The sequence below is a fragment of the Suncus etruscus genome, chromosome X (genome assembly GCF_024139225.1).
Source record: "Suncus etruscus isolate mSunEtr1 chromosome X, mSunEtr1.pri.cur, whole genome shotgun sequence".
Classification (NCBI taxonomy): domain Eukaryota; kingdom Metazoa; phylum Chordata; class Mammalia; order Eulipotyphla; family Soricidae; genus Suncus; species Suncus etruscus.
The window spans coordinates 68210981-68236199 of record NC_064868.1 but is presented as its reverse complement, the minus strand read 5'-3'; the positions used below and the strand labels follow the sequence as shown (position 1 = coordinate 68236199).

General features: G+C 36.5%; 1 protein-coding gene and 1 non-coding gene across 2 annotated transcripts in view; both read right to left on the bottom strand.

Moving 5' to 3' along the window:
* Positions 1-25219, bottom strand: part of PCDH11X (protocadherin 11 X-linked) — a 1221358-nt gene that overhangs the window by 52760 nt on the left and 1143379 nt on the right. The window lies entirely within an intron of this gene.
* Positions 14806-14867, bottom strand: LOC125999628 (U7 small nuclear RNA). Its single transcript, XR_007492141.1, has one exon. It is a non-coding gene; the product is annotated as a U7 small nuclear RNA (small nuclear RNA).

Genomic DNA, 25219 nt, shown 5'->3' with positions numbered 1-25219 from the left:
GAACTGACTTGCTTCAAGAATGCTTATTATTTAATCAGTAGTTATGTACCTGATTAGTAAAGAATAAAATAATGACTTTATGATTTTTTAACTTTACTTATTTATTGATCGATTAATTAATTTGTTTATGGGTAACATCAGTGGCACTCAGGGGTTATCCTGGCTTTGCACTCAGAAATCGACCCTGGCAGGCTGGGGGACCACATGGGATTCCAGGAATTGAACCAGGTCCCTCTTGGGTCAGCCGCATGCAAGACAAATGCCCTACTGCTGTGCTATCTCTTCAGCCCTTGACTTTATGATTTAAATATTTAGTAATTATATGCCTAATCAATTTGGCTTTTCATTTTATATCTTTTTAAAATACTTTTTTATTTAATTAAATAATTGTGTTTTACAAACTTATGAATGGTTGAATTTCGGACATATTTAAGAAAAAAAGCAAGCAGTTTCTCAAGATATAAAAGAAGACAGTTGGGAAAATAAAGTTGGAAATTATAAACAGAGAATTTAAAGTGGAAAATATATGGTTATATTAATCATAACAGAACATAGAAATGAAAAAAATCAATTTTGTGGGTTAAGGACACTTACAATTGAATGAATATTTGCAGTTTCCATTAAGAATTCTCTTTTGGCACATTTATTAACTGAATAAGGAAGAAATTTTTTTTGTTCCTGCAGTGCTCAGGAGTTATTACTGTATTAGAAGAGATTTCTGGCAGTGCTCAGGTACTGGGAATTTAAACCAGGATTAAAGCTGCCATGGTTACATGTAGGGCTATCTCTCTAGCCCAGGAAAATACTCTTTAAATGCTTTTCTCATGGTCAGATTTATGTGTTTAGTCTAGGGTTTGGGGAGTATGTTGAAGATAAATTCTTGAAAGCTGTAGAGTTACTCAATGCAGGAAAAATTATTCTGGTCAGAAACATAAGCCTGTTACTTGACATCAGTCATAACAGTGAGGGTTTGAAGTCTTCAACATATACCCATAGCACAGAGCTTGGCTCAGGTCTTTTGACATTTCCCAATTTGCAGAAACATAAAACTGTTGAAACACAGCTTGTTTTGAGGAGTAAAAGTAACAGTGCAAGTTCCTGTTCAGTTAAAAGTAAGTGGTGAAATCCCAAACAGAAGAAACCCCAAGCACAAATTCTCCATTTAATTAACGGTTAAAGGGGATATCTCTAGCATATAAGACCACAAGCATATGATATTCCTAAAATATATTCCTCACAAACGTAAAATTAAAAAGATCCTAAAACTGTGCTAGAAGCTATCTGCTGAGTGAATTTTATCAAAATATTCCTTAAAAACTTTCTATATTTTTGTCTAAATGTCTTAATATGGTAAATACTTTTTACCAACTCTCAAACCAGGGCTTTCCAAATATGAAATTGTCTTTTCATTTTGGTTCTCAAGATAAGAAAGATCAAAGCATTATATCCTCTTTTCTCTATTTATTCCTCTTTACCTCCAGATAGTAGAGACTATACTAGATTTGATGATTGAGTGGTTTTGTCAGTGACTTTCTGACAACCTCAAAATCAGTTGAATTGTTCTCCCCTTACCCTGTAGATACCTCTTGTTAAAGGAGATATTCTTAGGTTTTAAGGAAGATAAAGGAGGTATTCTTAGATATCTCTGGGTAAAAAAAATTTTATTTATGGCCTAAAATTGAGAGAATTTAAAAATATATTGAGGCACTGGGATTTACATAGATGTCCATAATAGTGCTTCAGACAAAAAATGTCCCAACATCAATCGCACCACCAGTGTCAGCTTTCCTGCACAAGTGTCTTAAGATTCCCTCCCATCTCCATCTTGCCTTCTTAACGGGTACATTGTACAACTTATTGTGTTTATGTCTAATGAATGCAGTATTTGCACCAGCAATGTATTCAAGGCCCCAGTTGCCTTCCATTTGTCTTATCTTACTTCCCACTCAATTTTTCTTCTTCCCTGGATTTTTAATTTCAGTAATATAGGACTGTTGTTTTCATTATATAGGGCTGTTAGTTTTATTCCTCAAAACAGATAACAATTATTGATGGGATCCGAGCCACATAAAACCCTCTAGGGGGGAAAAAGGCCTCTAATACCACCTTGTGGCCAAGAAGAAGATCTGCAAATTTACCAAACTAGGATTCCATATTTCACTGAAGAACAAGAATGGTTTAAAAAAAAAAGGCACCTCATAATTTTTGATAAATTCTAGCGTTATGTGTATTTTGAGATACAAAAAATGCTTCAGATCTCAAAATATATATACTTATAAAGTACTTGTTATTGGTATAATTTATACTGAAGAGTAAAAATAATGAGAAATATATTAAAAAGTAAAACATTCTGGTAATGTATCTATATTGTTCCAGGTATAAACTCAAGAAGTCTGTATGTTTTGCAAAATGTGGCATTGTGTAATCTATGTACTGAAGTATGAATCAGAATTTTATATTTTCATTGATTTGTTATAGTTTTTTGTTTGTTTGTTTGCTTGTTTTTGGACATACCCGGTGGTGCTCAGGGGTTACTCCTGACTATCTGCTCAGAAATAGCTCCTGCAGGCACAGGGGACCATATGAACACAGGTATTTGAACCAACTACCTTAGGTCCTGGATCGGCTGCTTGCAAGGCTAACACCACTGTGCTATCTCTCTGGCCAATTTGTTATAGTTTTTAAAGTATTTAATTTTTCTTAAAAAGATATGGGGACTGGGGTGTAGGGTGCATCACCAGCAACCCATATGGAACTTGTACTTTCCACATGTGACACATGAACACAGCCAGGAGTAAGCCCTGAGCATTACTAGGTATTCTCCCTTGTCTTCCCCTAAAAAAATCCTGCTACTGTGGAATGGGTGGGAGAACTTAGGAATGCTAGTGGAAGGAAACTAACACTGGTGAAGGGATTGTTGCTAGTAAAACTCAACTATCAAGAATTTTGTAAATAACAGTTTTTAAAGAAATTTTAAAAATAAAATTGAACAAAAACCTGATGAATTCACTTATCTTTGAATATAGAACTACAGGATAAGAGAAGGTGCATTGGCTTTAGCTCTATGGTTACTTCATCAGCTTGTACTTTATAACTATTCTTGAGAAGAAAAAGGCAAGTATCAATGACTGATCCAGGTTAGGATTAGGGTTAGGGTGCTTAAATAAAATAATTATATTAAAAAGGCTAACAGTCCAGAGATACCACTGCCATTTCTGACCACTAGGCCATTGCCATAGACTCAACTAGCTCTTGAAAGGGAGGAGTACCAAGCCTGGAAAACTTGTAGTTACACCTGTCCTGCAGCTAATTATACTGGCCCATCATAATGGGGGGGGGGAGTGGTCAGAACAAGTTCCCCACTCTGGCAAAGCCTGAGCACAGAAACTCATCCATCCAACAGAATCTGTTATGCCAACAGCCAGCTCTACTGTTTTTCCACTAATCTCTATAGAGACACCTAACTTCCAAAAACTCCAGGTTGCCTAATTTATGGCTAACATCCCAAGGGATGGTTTGGGACTAAGCAGGACTACCTTCCCCCTACCCTGTACTTCCAGAAGTTCTGGCAGCTAGGCCATGATCCAGATTCACAATAGAAGTTCATCAGCCCAGATTCTCAGGTATGTGAAGTCCTGGACCGTCATAGTTTTAACACTGACATTTCAATAGGAATACACCAAATTATATGTGAAGTGAACATACAAGCCACATAAGCTCAACAAATAAAGCCAACAAACTACTCAACTAGTAAATCTTCAGGCAGTGACATAATGACAATATTGGGATATATGACAATTTGCACAAATTTTCTTTTATCAAGCCCTGAGCATAACTCATATACCAAAAAAAAAACAAACAAAAGACACTACTTTATTTGTTGATGTCTATTTACCAGAAATATTTCCTAATTCATACTGAAGTAAAAAAATGTTACTACAAGATAAGAAATGGTGGAGCATATACAAAATTAGATATTTTAAGCATTTATTGTTAAAACATAGTTTTTTCTCCATTTTCTTCTTAATTTTATATTCAATTTTATAATAGTTCTATTAATTTTCATCACAAAATATAATATACAATGCTGCATTTTCTTTCTCTTTTGTTCCTTATTTTTCCTTGTATGACCAGCCAGAAATTTTAAGCTATTCATTCCCATCTTGTATAGATAGTCAATTTCTGTTCTAAAGCAAGAAGAGGGTACAAATAATATTTGAGAAATTATGAAATGGATAAGTTTTATAACTGGATTTTAATGTTTGCCAAAAACATGCATGTAGTCCTCCCTCCACTTCAGCCCAGTTCCATTCATGCTTCAGTCATAGCCAGGACCTGAATCCAGGCCTCTGTCCTGCCACTCAGGCTGCAACACTGTGGCTCCAACTGTAGCTACAACTCCAATTTTAACAGCGGCTTTAAGACTGCATTGCAGCTGAGGCCACGACCACTGCTCCTAGTCAGACTCCAAACTCAGTGCCAGCTACATTGAAGACCCCAATGACCTCAATTTGGACAGCACTGAACTATGCAGTGAGGGCTCTGCCTGTGTTTAAGGACACTGTTGGGAATTGTTGAAAAGCACTCATTGGAAGTCACCCATTGCTTCTCTGTGTCCCACAAAAATTCAGAAGACAAATTGCACAATTAATTTCCCAAAAATCATTTAATTCATAGCTAAAATGCGTGAAATGTGAGATGTGCAAATTATGTATCAATTAATTTACATAAATAAAAACTGAACATCTTAGTAATATGTGGAGTATAAAAATAAAGAGGGCATAAGCTATTGCACAACAGGTAGGGTGCTTGACTCGCACGCCACCACATTTGATCCTGGTACCTCATGTAGGCCTCCTAGCTGCAAGGAACGATCCCTCTAGAGCCAGGAATAAGCTCTGAGCACCACAGATTGTGGCCCCAAAACAAAACAACAATAAATGGAAATATTAGTTGCTAAAAGAGCAATGAACTGAGGCTTCAAAGGAGAAGGGGAGAAGAGATATTGGGACATCTTGGTGTAGAAGCATTACAATGATAAAAACTTACTATGGAATAAATCATAAGACAATTACCACAATAGAAATGGAAAATATTTATACATTAAAAGTTAGTTTAAAACAAACTTATGAGGAGCCTTGCACAGTGGGTAGGGTATTAAGGAAAATTCCTGAATGCAGAGTTAAGAGTAACCCCAGATAATCTCCAGGTATGGCTCCAAAACAAAAATAAATAAATAACCAAAGGTAAAGGAAAATATTTCCAAAGAGGAAAGTTTAAATAGAAATGAAAACATAGAAATAAATTAACCTTTGGAAGTCTCATTTAAAGTCTAAATATTTAAGTTATATAATAGAGAGAATAATCATGTATTGGAAGGAATTTCTAAAATATCCCTGTGACCATATTTCTGAACATATTGTATATATTATCTCTCAATTTTCAGATAATTCTATTTTTTTTGGTTCTTAGGACACACCCAGTGGTGCTCAAAGGTTACTCCTGGCTTTGCACTGAGAAATTATCCCTGGCAGGCTCGGGGAACCTCATGGATCACCAGGGATGGATCCCCAATAAGCCTCTTGCATGGCCAGTGCCCTATCCATTGTGATGTCCCTCTGTTCCCTTAACAGCCTTTTATATGGTAGGGAGAGAAACAAAGATGGTAGATACAAAGCTAAGAACTCTTTCCCTACAAATGTTCAAACAGTCATATACTTGACTACTCAAGCACTTGACCTACTGGGCCCCTGTTTATATGACACTGCTGCTTTGCCCAGACCAAGGGTTCTTTCCCTTCCAGAGATCCCAAAGTATGCAATTAGACACATATGGCCAAATTATGCTTAGTTTGGGAAGAAGCCTAACACTTTCATCAAAACCCTTACAGGTGAGCCTTTCTTTTTTTTCTATTTTCCCCACATCTGCAGATAGAGTGTAGGAAACAAGCTACAGAAAGCAGGTTCTCACAGATATAGAAATATATTTATTGCATGTATATATACTTCTAATTATTTTTATTTTATAAAATCCTTATTTAAGCACCATAATCTTCAGCATGATTGTAGTTGGGTTTCAGTCATAAACAGAACACCCCTGTTCACCAGTGCAACGTTCCCACCACTAATGCCACCCTCCCCGCTCCACCACCCCTGACAGTATTCAAGACAGGCATTCTATTTATTATTATTCTAATCTAATTATTATTCTAATTTTACTCATTAACATTTTCATGCTAGTTGTTAGTATAGTTATTTCCCTAAGAGCAGTCACCACTCTTTGTGTTGAGCTTCATATTGTGAGCTGGTCCTTATGGCCCTTAACTCTATTGTCTCTGGCCTTATACACTAATGTCATTAATTTTTTAAAAACTCATACATGAGTGAGACTATTCTATGACTATCTCTCTCCCTCTGACTTGTTTCACTCAGCATAATAGATTCCATATATAGGAAAATGTTATGACTTCATCTCTCCTGACAGCTGCATAATATTCCATTGTTTATATGTACCACATTTTCTTTGGCCATTCATCTGTTGTAGGGCAGCTTGGTTGTTTCCAGAGTATGGTCATTGTAAATAGTAGCGCTGCAATGAATATAAGTATAAGGAAGGTATTTTTTAATTCTATTTGTGTGTTCCTAGGGTATATCTCTAGGAGTGGTATAGCTGTATCTTATGGGAGCTCAATTTCCAGCTTTTTGAGGAATCTCCATATTATTTTCTATAAAGGCTGTACTAGTAGGCATTCCCACAAGCAGTAAATAAGAGATCCTTTTTCTCCACTTCCCACCAGCATTGATAGTTTGTGTGTGTGTGTGTGTGTGTGTGTGTGTGTGTGTGATGTGTGCCAGTCTCTGTGGCATGAGATGGTACTTCATAGTTGTTTTTCTTTGCATTTCCCTGATGATTAGTGATGTGGAGCATTTTTTCATGTGTCTTTTGGCCATTTGTACTTCTTTGAGGAGGTGACTGTTCATTTCTTCTCCCCATTTTTGATGGGGTTGGATTTTTTTCTTGTAAAATTCTGTCAATGCTTTGTATATTTTAGATATTAGCCCCTTATCTGATGGGTATTGGGTGAATAGTTTCTTCCATTCAGTGGGTGGCTCTTGTATCCTAGGTACTATTTCCGTTGAGGTGCAGAAGCTTCTCAGTTTAATATACTCTCATGGGTTTATCTCTGCTTCCCTTTATTTGAAGAGTGCTATTTCATCCTTGAAGATGCCTTTAGTCTCAATGTCATGGAGTATTTTACCTACATGTTGTTCTATATACTTTATGGTTTCAGACCTGATATGAAGATCTTCAATCCACTTGTATTTTACCTTTGTGCATGGTATTAGCTGGGGGTCTGAATTTGCTTTTTTGCAAGTGGATAACCAGTTGTGCCAACACCACTTGTTGAAGAGGCTTTTCTTGATCCACTTTGGATTTCTAGCACTTGATTAAAACTTAATTGATTGTATATCTGGGGGACATTCTCTGAACACTCAAGTCAATTCCAATGATCTGAGACCTATCTTTATTCTAATTCCATGCTATTTTAATAACTATTTTATTGTAGTACAATTTAAAATTAGGGAAAGTAATGCCTCCCATATTCTTTTTCCCAAGGAATGCTTTAACTATTCATGGGTGTTTATTGTTCCAAATAAATTTCAGGAGTGGTTGATCCACTTCTTTGAAGAATATCTTGGGTATACTTAAAGGGATTGCATTAAATCTTTACAATGCTTTGCGGAATATTGCCATTTTAATTATGTCAATTCTGCCAATCCAGAGCAGGGTATAAACTTTCATTTACTTGTGTCTCTTTTAATTCTTGAAGCAGTTTTTTGTAGTTTTGTTTTTCTTTTTAAACAATATTTTTTATTTAAACACCTTGCTTGCAAACATGATTGTGGCTGTGTTTCAGTCATATAAGAGGACACCCCCCATCACCAGTGCATCATTCCCACCAACAATGTCCCAAATATCCCTCCTCCTCCCACCACCACTTGTAGTTTTCTTTGTATAGGTCCTTCAAAATTTTATTTAATTTGACTCTAAGATATTTCACTTTGTGTGTCACTAATGTGAATGGGATTGTTTTTTTTTTTGTTTGTTTGTTTTGTTTTTTGTTTTTTTGTTTTTTTTTGTTTTTTTTGGGCCACACCCGTTTGACGCTCAGGGGTTACTCCTGGCTATGTGCTCAGAAATCGCCCCTGGCTTGGGGGGACCATATGGGATGCCGGGGGATCAAACCACTGTCCGTCCTATGCTAGCGCTTGCAAGGCAGACACCTTACCTCTAGCGCCACCTTCCCGGCCCCGGGATTGTTTTTTTAATGTCCATTTCTTCACTATCATTATTGGTGTATAAAAAGACCATTGACTTTTGTGTTTTAATTTTGTAGCCTGCCACTTTGCTCTATGAATCTATTGTTTCTAGAAGCTTTTTTGGTAGAGTCTTTAGGGTTTCTAAATATAGTATCATGTCATCTGCAAAAAGTGAGAGCTTGTCTTCTTCCTTTCCTATCTGGATGCTCTTGATATCTTTATCTTACCTGACAACTATAGCAAGTACTTCCAGTACTATGCTGAATAGGAGTGGTGAGAGAAGGCAGCCTTGTACCAGATTTTAAAGGAAAGGCTTTTAGTTTTTCTCCATTGAGGATAATGTTTGCTATTGGCTTATGGTAGATGGCCCTAACTATATTGAGAAAAGTTCCTTTTATTCCCATCTTGATGAGAGTTTTTTTTTTTATCAAGAATAGGTGTTAGACGTTATCAAATGCTTTCTCTGCCTCTATTGATATGATAAATGGTTTTTATTTTTCTTGTTGATATTGTGTATTATATTGATTGATATAAGGATGGTAAATTATCCTTGCATTCCTGGGATGAAACGTACTTGATCATGGTGAATGACCTTCTTGTTGAGACATTGGATCCTATTTGCCAGAATTTTGTTGGGATATTAGCATCTGTGTTCATCAGGAATATTGGCTGTAATTTTCTTTTTGCCAGTATCTCTGTCTGGCTTTAGTATTAATGTAATTCTGGCTTCATAAAAGCTGTTTGGAAGTGTTCCCATTTTTATCAATTTCATGAAAGAGCATGATAAGGTTTGGTAGTAGTTCCTCTTGATAGGTTTGAAATAATTTATTAATAAATTCATCTGGACCTGAACTTTTGTTTTTGGGAAGACATTTGTTTATGATTTTAATTTTCTCAATAGTGATGGGGGTGTTTAGATATGCTACATCATCCTGATTCAACCATGGAATGTTATTAGTCCAAGAATTTAACTATTTATTCCAGGTTCTCATGTTTCGTGGCATAGAGTTTCTCAAAGTAGTCTCTGATTACCATTTGAATCTCTGCTATATCTGTAGTGATCTCCCCATTTCCATTTCTATTATGGGTTATCAAGGTTTTCTCTCTCTTTGTGAGTATTGCTAGTGGTTTATCAATCTTGTTTATTTTTTCAAAGAATCAACTTCTGCCTTTGTTGATCTTTTGGATTGTTTTTTGGATTTCGACTTCATTGATTTCTGCTTTAAGCCTTGTTATTTTTTCTGTGTACCTATTTTTGGTTCACTTTGTTAATAATTTTCTAATTTTATAAGATGTGTCATTAAACTATTCAGGTAGGCCCCTTCTTCCTTCCTGATGTGTGCTTGCAAAGTTATACATTTTCTTCTCAGTACCACTTTTGATGTGTCCCATAGATTCTGGTAATTTGTGTCTTATCATTTGTTTCAGTAATCTTTTTATTTTCTCTTTGATTTCATCTCTGACCCACTGGTTTTTCAGTAGTAGGCTGTTTAATTTCCAGGTGTTAAAGTTTTTCTTCTGTGTCCCTTTGTAGTTCACATCTAATTTCAGAGTCTTGTGATCAGCAAAGGTAGTCTGGACAATTTCTATACTATTGACTTTATGGAGGTATGTTCTATGGGCCAGAATGGGGTCAGTTCTGGAGAATCACCCATATATATTGGAGAAGAATGTGTATCCTGGTTTCTGGGGATGTAGTACCCAATATATTTTTATTAGGGCATTTTCTTCCATTTCTCTTTTCAGGGCTCTTATATTTTTGTTGAGTTTCAATTTGGTTGACCTATCAAGGGGTGGCAGGGCAATGTTGAGGTGTCCCACAATTATTGTGTTGCTATTTATATCTTCTTTCAAATTTGTCAATGATACTATTAATATATTTCTGGTCTCTCATTGAGTGCGTATATATTTAGTAGTGTGATTTCTTCCTTTTGCACATATCACTTGATTAGTATGAAATGCCCATCTTTGTCCCTTATAACTTTTCTGAGTCTAAAGTTTGTGTTATCTGATATTAATATGGTCACTCAAATTCTTTTAAGGGTGTTGTTTGCTTGGATGATTTTCCTCCAGCCTTTGAATTTTTAGTCTGTTTGTTCTAACTATTTAGGTGTGTTTCTTGTAGGCAGCAGAAGGTTGGATTCAGCTTTTTGAACCAGTTGCCACTCTGTGTCTCTTAACAGGTGCATTAAGTCCATTGACGTTGAGAGAGATAATTGTCATGGGATTTAGTGCCATCTTTGACTAGAAGTTTGGTGTGTCTGTTTGTCAGTCTTTTCTTAAAGGAGATCTTTCAGTATTAAGGCTTGTTTTGAATTTGTAAAGTTTCTGAGCTGCTGTTTATCTGTGAAGTTAGGTATACTTCCCTAAAATCTGAATATGAGTCTGCTGGGTGCAGTATTCTAGGGGAGCATTATTTTCACTAAGTTTTATCACTATATCCTACCACTGCCTTCTGGCCTTGAGGGTTTTTTTGTGACAGGTCTGCTGTGAATCTTAAGGATGCTCCTTTAAAGTAATTTTCTGTTTTATCTTGCTGCTTTCGATATTCTAATTCTATCTGTGAGACTCTTCATTGTAACTATAGTGTGTCTTGGGGTGCTTTCCTTTGGGTCCCTTCTAGCTGGTACTCTTCAGCATGCAGGATTTGGTTGTATGCAGCCTTTATCTCTGGGGGTTTCTCTGCAACGATATTCTTTTATTTGTATTTTAGGCTAATTTTTAAAATATCTTTATTTAAACACCATGATTACAAATAAGATTGTAGTTGGGTTTCAGTCATGTAAAGATCACCCCCCTTCACCAATGCAACATTCTTATCACCAATGTCCCAAATCTCCCTCCTCGCTACCCCACCCTGGCCTGTACTCTAGACAGGCTTTCTACTTCCCTCATTCATTCACATGCAATGATATTCTTGACTGTTGATTCTTTCTGGGAATTTTCTTCCTGGGTCTCTGGGACTCCATTGATTCTTATGTTTTTTCCATTGAGTTTATTATAGACTTCTATTTTCATCTGTTCACAGTCTTTGAATAAGTTTTCCATTGTCTGATCATTGACTTTAAGGCTTTTTTTCCAATATCTTCTGCTGTATGGAGTTATGCATCTCATTAGTCAGCTCACTGATTCTATCCTCAACTGCTAACAGTTGGTAACTCCAACTGTTAACCTGTTGGAGAGGCTTTTCATTGAGGTTTTCAATTTGTCTACTAAGTTTTCAGACCTATTATTTCAGTTTGCAGTGTTCTGATTCCTATCGTCTTATCTTCTTGATTCTTATTTTTGTTCCTTTCAACTTGATTTATGCTTTCTTTGAATTATATTAACATCCTCCATATTTATGCTCTAAAATCCATATTTGAGACACTAATTAGGTGGCTGGCAATTTTCAGGTCATCAGCGTTGTCATCTTCATTCTCTATGTCTGGTGTTTTCCTGCATTGTTTTCCCATTTTCACACTTGTAGTGTGGATTTTTCTACATGTTGTGGTGGTGTTCATTGGCTTTTGAAGGTGTGTGCAACTGAGAAAGCTCCACTGGCTCCACTATTTGGGAGTAGGACAGCTCACCTCTGAAAAAGAGCACTCAGGGAATGAAGGGCTAAGAGCATCCAATTCCAGGCCCCAGGACGGTCATCCACAAGGTTATGCAGTCCGTGATATCTAGGTGTTTGGAGGAGGGGTGGGGCATTGCTGCACCTGGCCCAAGATCCCACCCGGTAGTCAGTGCAGTGGGACAGTAAGCAGAGGGGGTGGGGCATTGCTGCACCTGAAGGGAGGTCTTGCATCATCAGCACGGTCAGCAGAGGGGGGATTCTCACTATATATCTATCAATATTATTTTTATTTACTTTTTTAAAGAACATGTATCACATAGTTGACATAATTCACCATAATACATGTGTTTCCAGATAAGCAAGAGCAAAATTATTAAACAAAGAATAGAAATTTTAAAAAAAGAAAAAGGAAGGGAAATACAGAAAAAAGTACAGTGAGAAGCAAATCTTTAAAAATCATTGTATCTCCAATGAGGTAACTAAGTCATTGGCAGAAGATTTAGTAGGCTCTTATTGCTAGCTGACAATTTTGTTGTTTCATTTGTTTCTGATCATTAAATGATTTCAGCTACACATGCCATCTTAATTTCTGTGTTCCTATTGGAATGACAGTATAAAACAAATTCAGTTTTTGCCCCCACACAGTCCAGGAATTCCAAGCACTTTTACTGATATACTGTGGCTTTTGATCCCAGAGAAGCCTCTGAATCAACTTCCCTCCATCTTTTAATTGGAACTTATCTTTCAGATGGTTTGTAACCCACAATAAAGGTCTGTGAATTGTTTGTTGTGAAGAAACTTATAGATCAAACAATATATACTGATAAGATTTTCGCTAACAAGAAAGTACAATTATTTAAAACTTGCATACAAGCAGATATAGACATCCTTTCACATGTAAAATTAATGTTTAAAGCTATCACTTTAGAATTCAAGAAGCACACAATTTAGATTCACTTCCACAACTGAGTGTGGCTTTGTTATTTGTTGAATCTTGCACTCACTTTCCTAGGAACTCTGAGAATTCCCTGAAGTGTCCAGACAAATATGGCTGTGACAATTATGAATAATGCTACAGTGAACTTAGGATCACACAGTTTTTAAATAGGTTTTGGGTTATTAAAATGGATGCCAAGAGGTGGAATTACTGAATCATATGGATAAATGAATCCCTAGTTTATTGTGAAGTGTTCATATTGTTTTATTAAAAGGCTGGATTAGTTAACATTCCTACTGGGAGTAAATGAGGGTCTCTATTTTCCCCACATCCATGTTTTTGCTCTTTATATATTTATTATATACTTTATATATGTATATATATACACACATCATATTTACTTGAGTATAATGCACAAAATTTTCTACCAAAAAATGAAATCAAAGTTTGGGTGTACATTATAAATGAAGGCTGGAATGTGTGGCAGTGGTGACCAGTTCAATGAGGGCACATGCAAATTGTGAGTTCGCACTGCGCCATTTCTGGGCTGCAGTCGCACACTGTATGTGAGGGCAAAGAAAAAAAACTCAAGAAACATGGCCTATCTCTCGTGACATTCTGGGTTAAAGCATCATGGAAAGACATACCAAAAAAAAATGATCATCAAGAATTTTTTGAAGACAGGCACCACCAATAATATGGATGGCACAGAAGACGACATTCTGTGGAATTTAGACTCAGAAGAAAGCGAAGAAACTGGAGAAACAGATGTTCCTGCCAACTAAGACACTGATGAAAAATTAACTCGAGAAGAATGGGAACAACTCTTTTGTATATCTGATGATGAATCTGTCTTTGATGTACTTTAAATAAATATTGTTACCGGTAATTTTATTTCAGTATTGTGTTTATACCAGTTTACCTTGTCAATAAATGTTCTTTATTATCATGGCTGCACGGGTTCAACAAAGTTTTTTTTTTTGTCAATTACAATGCTTGGTGTGAAACAAAATTTTATACCTATTTTTATTTTTATTTTTTATTTTTTATTTTATTTAAACACCTTGATTACATACATGATTGTGTTTGGGTTTCAGTCATGTAAAGAACACCACCCATCACCAGTGTAACATTCCCATTACCAATGTCCCAAATCTCCCTCCTCCCCACCCGACCCCGCCTGTACTCTAAACAGGCTTTCCATATCCCTCATACATTCTCATTATTAGGACAGTTCAAAATGTAGTTATTTCTCTAACTAAACTCATCACTCTTTGTGGTGAGCTTCCTGAGGTGAGCTGGAATTCCAGCTCTTTTCTCTTTTGTGTCTGAAAATTATTATTGTAAGAATGTCTTTCATTTTTCTTAAAACTCATAGATGAGTGAGACCATTCTGCATTTTTTTCTCTCTCTATGACTTATTTCATTCAGCATAATAGATTCCGTGTACATCCATGTATAGGAAAATTTCATGACTTCATCTCTCCTGACAGCTGCATAATATTCCATTGTGTATATGTACCACAGTTTCTTTAGCCATTCGTCTGTTGAAGGGCATCTTGGTTGTTTCCAGAGTCTTGCTATGGTAAATAGTGCTGCAATGAATACAGGTGTAAGGAAGAGGTTTTTGTATTGTAATTTTGTGTTCTTAGGGTATATTCCTAGGAGAATATACCGGTTTTTAATTGAAAATTAGGGGCGCACGTTATACCTGGGTGTGCATTATACTCGAATAAATATGGTAAATATATAATATATATTATAATAAATAATTAAATATAATAAATATATATGAATATATATTATATATGTACACCAGTCTCACTGTTGTGAGATTTTATATCATTGTTGTTTTGATTTACATTCCCGTGATGAGGAGTAATGCGAAAAATCTAATTTATATTTTTGTTATGTGTGTGTCATCTTTGAGGAATTTCTGTGCACCTATTTCCATTTTTGAGGAGGTATGTTGAAGGTTTTTTTTTGGGGGGGGCCTTTCGGTGGAGACCAGAAGGCTTGCTAGACAAATTGTAAAAGAGCTGTAACACTTGAAAGTTGTTCTTATGAAGAGAGAGCACTCTAAACATCCCTGGGATCTAAAGGAAAAATTTTAACATCTCAAAAATTTTTATTCCCAGAGTGGACCTTGGGTGTCAAGTCTGACATAAATTAAAAGATTAGCAAGTTTGCAAGGTGTTCCTATGAAGGGTTCCTCTTATCTGAGTGAACAGATTGCTTAAAGATACAGAACATCTCTTTAAAGACTAACTTCACTTTGAGGATTCAAAGTTATTTTTAGGTTTCTTTTGATGCTGATTTTCCCATAAAAAGTGATATTTAATCAAGACCATATTTGCACATATTAATTCTGTCATCTGAACATAAATGCTCAAATATATACATACTTAGCATAGCAAAAGGGTGATTCTTATTAGACCAAATAAATGTTTGCAACTGTTAGTGGACTAAGCTTGAAAAATACCACCCAAAATTTTCAAAGAAGTGACGTCTCTTTAAGGTCTTTTCTCACCCATCCATGCTGGGGGGCCAAAGGGGCCTTTTGATGTTCTGATTTTTAATTTCCTTAAACTGTGGTGAAACTATATAATGACCAAACTATGAAAAGAACCCAAATGTCCAAGAACTGATGGATGGATATAGAGACTTCATTATACATATGCAATGGAATACTACTCAGCTTTAAGATATAATAAAATCATGCAATTTTGCTATGCAGATGAATATAGTATATCATGTTGAATTAAGACAGAACAGACAAAATGTTGTCTCATGTGAGAAATAAGAAGATGTATAGAAGGCAAATAAAAATATTGATTGGCAACAAAAAGTAGTAATTAATCTTTATTTACTCCAAGTTTAGCATGGAGTAGGGGAGGCCAAGGGCATGGCACAATGGTGGAGGAAAGAAGATATATTGGGGACAGGTGTGATGTACTGATTTATATATAAAATTAAGACAGCAGTTTTTATAAACCGAAGTACTTAAAAGAAAATTTTAAAAATGAAATGACTGGAAGGAATGCTGTGTGTGGGAATGGAAGACAGTGGTGGAGGGAAGTGAATATTTTAGTGGTGAGTGTGCTTCTGGAATTTTATAAATCAAACTAAATAAATAAACATTAACATAATAATTCATCACAAAATAGAATGACTTTTACAACCATGACTGGGCAAAACTTATTCTGGGACCAATAAGAAAGGCACTAGCCTAGGCTTAAGCCTAGGATTTATAAAATAACAAAGATCTCTAATTCCAGAGGTCTGACTTTGACAATTACAACTAAACAGAACTTCTGGAACCAGAATGGAAGATTCTATCCTAGGCTTTGTCCTAGATCTGTGCAAAAACCAAGACCACTAATTACAGAAGACTGATTACAACAATAGTTATGGAACAGAAAATCTAGATCCATAAAGAAAGACTCTACCCTAGGCTTCATTCTATGACCTATGAAAATACCAAGATCTTCTAGTTACAGAAGTCTGATTTTATCATCCACAACTGAGCGAAATGTTTCTTGGCACCATAAAAAGACCGTGGGATGTGAAAATGAGCATTTATGGAGCCAGTGGTTGTTCCAATGAGGGTATGCCTCAAGGGCAGAGAAACCTTGTATCTCTAAGGCCAAGGGAATTCCCTTTCTAATTTCCCAAATACTTACTGTGCCTATGCAAAAAAAAAAGCAGCATAAGACCTTGCCACACCAGTCCCCCTTCCTTTTTTTTTTTTGTTCTCGTGGTTATTATTTGGTTGTTTATTGTTGTTGTTGCTGTTGTGCTTTTTTGTAGTTGCTGGTTTTGGTTTCTTGTTTTTTTTTCTGGTTTTGTTTTACTGTTGTTTTTTTTTTGTCCTTTTTTCTTTTTTCCCCTTTCTTTCTTTAAATTGATATTGATAACCTCTAGACGGACTCCTCCCAGCTTTTTTTTTTCTCTTTTTTTTTCCCAAACAGAACCACATAACTTGAATCATCTTGTTTTGCCTTATAAATTGAGGGGGGAAATGGATGGTACCAGGATCAAACTGTCATATGAACATTGAGTAGAAATAAAAAAAATGATCTGACTTAAACACAAAACCCAAAGTCAATGACAACAGAATTGATACCCAATCTACAACAAGCTATACACAGAGAAGACCAGTTTGTTATACTAGCAGTCCAAGGGCAAAAAAAGGAGACTTGGGATGCATGCTGGGAACAGGGATGGAGGGAGGACAACACTGGTGGTGGAAATGCCCCTGATTCATTGTCACTATATACCTTAAATATTACTGTGAAAGATTCATAATTCACTTTGTTCAGAATAAAAATAAAAAAGCATGAGTCCACAAATAAAAAAGGGACAAAATAGACTGCTTTTCCTAGCATATTTATAATAATACCAGTTTATTTCCTTGTGCATTTAAAGACAAAATAATTCTACGCTTTATTTAATGAAAGAATGTACATGGGTCTGGAACAATAGCAAAGTGGGTAGAGCATTTGCCTTGCACATGGCCAACATGGGACCAACCTGGGTTCAACCGCCGGCATCCCATATGGTCCCCCAAGCATGTTTCTTAGTGCAAATCCAGAAGAAACCCCTGAGTGATGCTGGGTAAGGCCCAAGATTCCCCCTCCCCAATAAAGAGAGAATGTTACACATCACTAGATAGTATAATGACTTTGATGAATGAAAGTGCCTTTTTCTCCACATTCCTGCAAGCACTGATTGTTCTTGTTCTTTGTGATGTGTGCCAGTCTTTGTGGCATAAGATGGTACCTTATAGTTGTTTTGATTTACAGGTCCCTGATGATTAGTGATGTGGATCATTTTTTCGTGTGTCTTTTGGTCATTTGTATTTTTTCTTTGATGAAATGTCTGCTCAATTCTTCTCTTCATTTTTGATGGGGTTAGACTTTTTTCTTGTTTAATTCTTCAGTACCTGTATATCTTATATATTAGCTTCTTTTCTGATGGGTATTGGGTGAATAGTTTCTCCCATTCTGTAGGTGACCTTTGTATCCTAATCACTATTACCCTTGAGGTACAGAAGCTTCTTATCTTAATATAGTCCCATCTGTTTATCTATGCTTCCACTTGTATTGACAGTGCTGTTTTCTCCTTAAAGATGCCTTTAGTCTTAATGTCATGGATTGTTTTACCTACATGTTCTTCTATATACCTTATGGTTCTGTGTTTGATATCAAGGTCTTTAAACCATTTGGATTTGACCTTTGTGCATGGTGTTAGATGAAGGTCTGAGTTCGCTTTTTGCATGTAGCTGACCAGTTGTCCTAGCACCACTTGCTGAAGAGGTTTTCCTTGCTCCATTTTGTGTTTCTTGCCTCTTGATCAAAGATTAGTTGATTGTATGTCTGGTAAACATTCTCTGAATACTCAAGTCTATTCCACTTGTCTGAGGGTCTCTATTACAATTCTATGTTGTTTTAATGACAATTGCTTTGTAGTACAATTTAAAGTTGGGGAAAGTGATGCTTCCCATCTTCTTTTTCCTTAGGGTTGTTATAGCTATTTGTGGGAATTTATTGTTTCAAATGAATTTCAGGAGAGTTTGATAGATTTCTTTGAAAAATGTTATGGGTATCCTTGGAAGGATTGCATTAAAGATATTCAGTTTATCCAGACTCACACATTATGTTATTTGAAGGAATTGTATGTCTAATGGAAGACTGAATCACTATCAGTATTTACATATATGTGAATTACATTCATATTTGACCTTTACATACATAATATCATAGCCATTTCCTAAGTTTATTGATGAAGCCATAATCAGACTTATCACAGTTACAGCCACAGCAGTGATTGCCGGTTTATCATTACATCGTGCAGTACCAACTCATGATTATGTTAAAAATTGGATGAAAGAGCCCCATCTATTGTGGTCTCAACAAGTTCACCTTGATAAAGACTTGGACTGATGGGTAGGAGAATTTTAACAAGCTGTGAAATGGCTGAATGACCTATCTGTAGCTATGCAGCAACAAAGTCACACAATGTGATTGGAATACTACTACTTATTGTATTACACCAGTTATAAATGGTAACATAATTTCCCAAAAGGATTCTATTCAGTTTCACCTTCAGGGAATATCATCTAACATTTCTCTATATCCAAGATTTGCAGCAGCAAGTGATGAATGATTGTGGCTTTTTCCCAGCTCTGGCCTGCTAATTTTTTGAAATACTTCCTGATGGCATTGCTTAAGCACTTGATGACATGTATTGACAAAGCTGGCCCCAAAGCATTTCCCATGCAATAGTTAATGGAGTAATTGTATAATTTATCTGTCTCTTTTTTCGATAGGATTCTAGTAAATGCAAAGAGCCCAAGCCGAATAAAACTCTTCTATAGCCCGACTCTTCTTGATCATATGGCCAAAAAAAAAAAAAACCCACCAAAAATATTAAAAGATGTGCTGGTGTAGGCACCTAAACATCTCTGGGTCTGAACTGGAAATCAGAGAGGATTGTACAAAAACAGTCTAAACAGAGGGCAAACCCTCCAAGCCCTGTGTTCTTGAGATATCCATGGCATCTAGCTAATGTTCAAGCTGTGTGAAATCCTGTATTGGACTCTACTCCCATAAAAAAGAATGCCTTTGCACACTGAGAACTTTAATCTGAAAGTTTATTTATTCTCTAATGATTTATATATAAGTACAACACCCACTGATTAAAAAATACTGCATGTTGGAAATGAAAGTCTCTGTATATTATTTCTGAGTTCCTTAACATCCTAGTTCCCACATTTATTAGAGATGTTAACCCTGGCTTGTGTACATTAATTTACATATATCATAATTATAGTCATAGAATGAAACCTAACAACAGTCATACTATTTTCTAGGAAATGTAAATAAATACATATTGTCTTACAGAGTTGACAAAAACTCTACCTTTCAACATACATGTTATCTACTCCGGTAGAGTTAACAAACTCCACAAATAAGTGTTTTGGGGCCAGAGCAGTGGCACAAGTGGTAAGGCATCTGCCTTGCCCACACTAGCCTAGGACAGACCACGGATCGATCCCCCAGCATCCCATATGTTTCTCAAGTCAGGAGTAATTTCTGAGTGCATAGCCAGGCGTAAGGCCTGAGTATCACCAGGTGTGGCCCAAAAACCAATATATATATATATATATATATATATTTAATATATTTTGTTAAACTGGAAATTGATCTCCCATATGATCCAGCTATACCACTCCTAGGAATATACCCTAGGGACACAAAAATACAATACAAAAATCCCTTCCTCACACCTATATTCATTGCAGCATTATTTACCATAGCAAGACTCTGGAAACAACCAAGATGCCCTTCAACAGATGAACGACTAAAGGAACTGTGGTACATATACACAATGGAATATTATGCAGCTGTCAGGAAAGATGAAGTCATGAAATTTTCCTATATGTGTATGTACATGGAATCTATTATGCTGAGTGAAATAAGTCAGAGAGAGAAAGATGCAGAATGGTCTCATTCAGGGGTCCTCAAACTTTTTAAACAGGGGGCCAGTTCACTGTCCCTCAGACCATTGGAGGGTCTGACTATAGTAAAAACAAAACTTATGAACGAATTCGTTTTTTTTTATTTGAACACCTTGATTACATACATGATTGTGTTTGGGTTTTAGTCATGTAAAGAACACCACCCATCACCAGTGCAACATTCCCATCACCAATGTCCTAAATCTCCCTCCTCCCTACCTGACCCCCGCCTGTACTCTAAACAGGCTCTCCATTTCCCTCATACATTCTCAATATTAGGACAGTTCAAAATGTAGTTATTTCTCTAACTAAACTCATCACTCTTTTTTTATGAACGAATACTTATGCACACTGCATATATCTTATTTTGCAATGAAGAAACAAAACAGATACAAATACAATATGTGGCCCGTGGGCCATAGTTTGAGGACCACTGATTCATCTATGGGCTTTAAGAAAAATGAAAGACATTCTTGCAATAATTTTCAGAGACAAAAGAGAGGAGGGCTGAAAGTTCCAGCTCACTTCATGAAGCTCACCACAAAGAGTGATGAGTTTAGCTAGAGAAATAACTACATTGAGAACTATCCTAACAATGAGAATGTATGAGGGAAATAGAAAGCCTGTCTAGAGTACAGGCAGGGGTGGGGTGTGGAAGAGGGAGATTTGGGACATTGGTGATGGGAATGTTGCACTGGTGATGGGGGGTGTTCTTTACATGACTGAAAATCAACCACAATCATGTTTGTAATCAAGGTGTTTAAATAAAATATTATTAAAATTATTAATAAAATATATTTTGTTTTATCTTATGTTTATATTCAAGATAACTTTCAGATTCACAGGAAACTTTCAAGTGAAAGGAATATATTATGTTAGAGTTTGAAGATCACAAAATAGGGAGAAACTATGCCTATATATCCCAGAGATAACTGCAAAGTATACAATAAAATATAAATTAATCATAGAAAGTTACCTAAAACTTTGACACTAACACACTGAGAAGTTCAAGGATAAATTAGAATAGGGGAATCTCAGCAATAAAGATAGCCCACCACAAAGCAACAAGTTACTAAGAGCTTTAGAAGGTGTGGAATTTTAAGTAGAAAAAAATGGGTATAAACTTCTCATGATATAATTTATACAGTTTATTTCAGTTTGTTGTAATAAAAGGCAATGGACCAGAAAATATAAGTAGGGGCCAGAATCACCCTCAAGTCTCATAATCTTGGTTTCTCATTACTTAGCTGATGAGTACCATATTGGATATTTCTTATTATTAACAAATTGTATTAACAGAGGAAACATTTCTGAGGTAATATTTACTCATTTCAAGTAGATCCATACTTGAACTAAATGGAAAATAAGAAATTTTTGCTTAAGACTAGCTTCTCATATACACAGCCCTCTAAATACACATCTGACTTCTAGGGAGTAGAATAGCAGAACTACAGTCAGAATGCTTCTATACTGAGACCTATCATAACAATGTGAATGAATGAAGTAGAAAGTCTGTCTAGAGTACAGGTGGGGGTGAGGTGGCGAGAATGGAGATTTGGGACATCGGTGATGGGAATGTTGCACTGGTGAAGGGGGGTGTTCTTTATATGACTGAAACCCAGCAACAAACATATTTGTAATCAAGGTGTTTAAATAAAGATATTAATAAAAAAGAATGTATACTATGGATTTAACAGTGCATAGTCTGCCTATTTGTTCCTCTTCAATCCCAGATGATATGCTATCAAATTCTTTTCCCCAGGTTAGTATGACAATATCAGGGTAGCCTAAAGTCTACAATGCACTGGCTAATTTGCTTTTTATAAATAATAAGTTTTGGGGGCCACACCCGGCGATGCTCAGGGGTTACTCCTGGCTGTCTGCTCAGAAATAGCTCCTGGCAGGCACAGGGGACCATATGGGACACCGGGATTCGAACCAACCACCTTTGGTCCTGGATCGGTTGCTTGCAAGGCAAACACCGCTGTGCTATCTCTCCGGGCCCATAAATAATAATTTATTTAAGTACCATAATTACAGAAATGTTCATAGTTAGGCTTCAGTCATAGAATGTGCACCTCTTTTCACCAGTGTGACTTTCCCCCTACCAATATTCTCCATTTTTCTCCCACCCTGAGCCCCTACTCTTCTCTGGGACAAGCACTCTGCTTCTCTTTCAACCTTTCCGTCTCTCTTTCCTTTTTACATTGTGGTTGTACTGTTGTCAATGAGGGAGTGCCATGCATATCATTTTATCCCCTTTCAGTATTCAGTTCTTGTCCAAAGTGATCAGTCCCAACAGTCATCATCATGGTGGTTGTCAGTTTATTTAGTGCTCTAACTGCACCCATTGCTCTTTGTGGCCAAATTTTATATTATGGGCTGGTCCTCCCAACCCTCATCCCTAGTGTCTCTAGATATTATTACCATATCATTTTTTATTTTAAGATTTATTAAACAAGAAGCTCATGATATTCTCAGTGGGAAAGGTCTCAAGGTGGAGCAACAAGCTACAGACCTGAGGAGATGCCTCAGGTGCTCAACCCCATCTCATGGAATGAATAAATTTCCAGGAAGCCAGGTAGGAAATCCCACTTCCATGGCGATGAATTCTTGAGATTTAATAAAACAAAGTGACAGTATTTGGAGGAGTTACTTTGTCATTACTTAGAGTCTCACTGGTGCCACTGCAGGCCCAGAGAATATTAGACCCCTACAGGGAGAGCTACATCAGGAACAAGGACCAGGAAGTTCCAGTAGGAATAAAGACTAAGAAAGGAATATCAAGGTAGACCATAAACTCCCTTTGCTGACCACTTAACAAATTAGTTCTCATTACAGTAGAAAGCCCCACAAGAGCAAAATTAGAAAATATTCTAGAAGATCAATTTGAGAAAAGAAAGGTGCAGGTATGTGTTGCCAGCTTATACATATAATGTTTGGGTGCATCTGCCACCCCCAACTTCCCACTTGAGATGTGTACTTTCATGCTTTAACTTTGGGATATGTATATTGGTGCTCTCTCCCCAATTGAAGAAGCCCCTATCCATGGGAGAAGGGATCTTTCTTGAATATATTACTCTATTTCTCTCTTTTTCCCCTCTATCTCCTTCCTTTGAACTTCCAAATAAATCTGTTTTGTCCCCTCAATACTTCTCTCCTGAAATTCTTTTCCGAAGATGATGTACCTGGAAGGCCTGGTAAGGTCTAGAACTGATTTTCCTTTCCTGCAAAGATCAAGGCCCAAAGTCGATCTCACCAGCCACTTACCTGGGTAGGTGAGGTGAATAGAGAGCAGCATATCTCTTTCTCGGTGCTCCTGCTCTCTCCTTTCTACAAAAGTCACCAAAGTGCTCCCACCAGCAACAATTGTAATGCAAATGGTCGTAAAAAAGTCTCCCAGACATGTGGAATTATACCTTCAGAAATGTTAGAGTTAAAACAATTGTGGCATTTTAACCCACAATTATACCCCTAGAACAGCAGTCTATAGGTAAGGCTATAGATTGTGAGTATACACATGTTTGAATAACTATTTTTGTCAATTTTGTCAGTAGATAATTTTGGTCTCTTTTCTAGAAACAGAAACAGATACTGTGGGAAAATTCCTGAATTGAAAACCATTTATCCCATCAAAGATAAATAACAGGCCTCAGAAGCATTTACTTAAGTTTAGCCAAATAGACCCAACTCTACTCAGTGCATATACCATATTCTAGTGCTAGTGAACTGCATCCATAGCAAAATTGAGAAAGTTCTCATCTGAATTCTCAATTCATATCTAGTTAGAAGAGAAGCTCCCATGACAAATAGGTTTCCAATAAGAAAGTGAAAGCATGCTCTGTGAATATGGTCCCAGACTGTTAAAAAAAAGTTTATTTGCTTTTAGTGGTATTTATTGGGGGGAGAGGGACACATTCAGCAATGCTGAGAGCTTATTCCTGTTTCTGAAAAAGGAAATATCTATTCACCTTTGGCAGCTACTACTGTACGAAGTTATATTTTTGATAAGCCACATCCAAATTTTTATCCTGTTCTATATTTTTAAACATTCATTTAGTTCCCCAAGACCATAGCATTCTGTCTCTTAGTTTAGACTCACTAATGTCTACAGCCAAACCTAAAAATCTCAGACTACCCAGATTACTTTATAGGATACTTGTATTTATAACATTCTTATCAGTTGATAAGGAATAAAAACAATCTTTTAAAGCCTATAAAAAAGACTTTATTTTCCTATAAAGCCCTTCAGCACCTCCAAAACACTGAGCCATACTTAACTTAGCCTTATGCTAAGTTCTTCCCACATGATGGTTATTTCTTCTTTCTCCTCTCCTGTCCAATAAGCAATTTACCATTTAACCCTGACTTTTCTACCTTCTAACAGCATTTTTTTTGTTTTGAGGCCACACCTGGTGATGCTCAAGAGTTACTCCTGGCTATGCACTCAGAAATCGCTCCTGGCCTGGGGGACAATATGGAACGCTGATGAACCATGGTCCATCCTAGGCTAGCGTGGACAAGACAGTTGCCTTACCCCTTGTGCCACTGCTCTGGCCCCTCTAAGAGAATATTTTAATGCTTGAATATATTAAGGAACCTGGGAACCATGAACCAACTTAGGGACTTGTCATCACTACTCCTATATCAACTGTATGCTCAGAATTATCTCTGGTATTGCTCAGAGAACCATATGCTATGCTAAAGATTAAATTCAGGCCTGTTATGTTCAAAACAAGTATATTATCTATTCTGCCTTCCCAAGCCTTTTATTAAATTCATATCTGGGCACCAGTTACTGAGCTAATTGCATTTTTTGTGACCAGAGTGAAGATGCTGAGGTGAGGTGATTGTGAACTTAAACTGCCACTGGGGAAGTC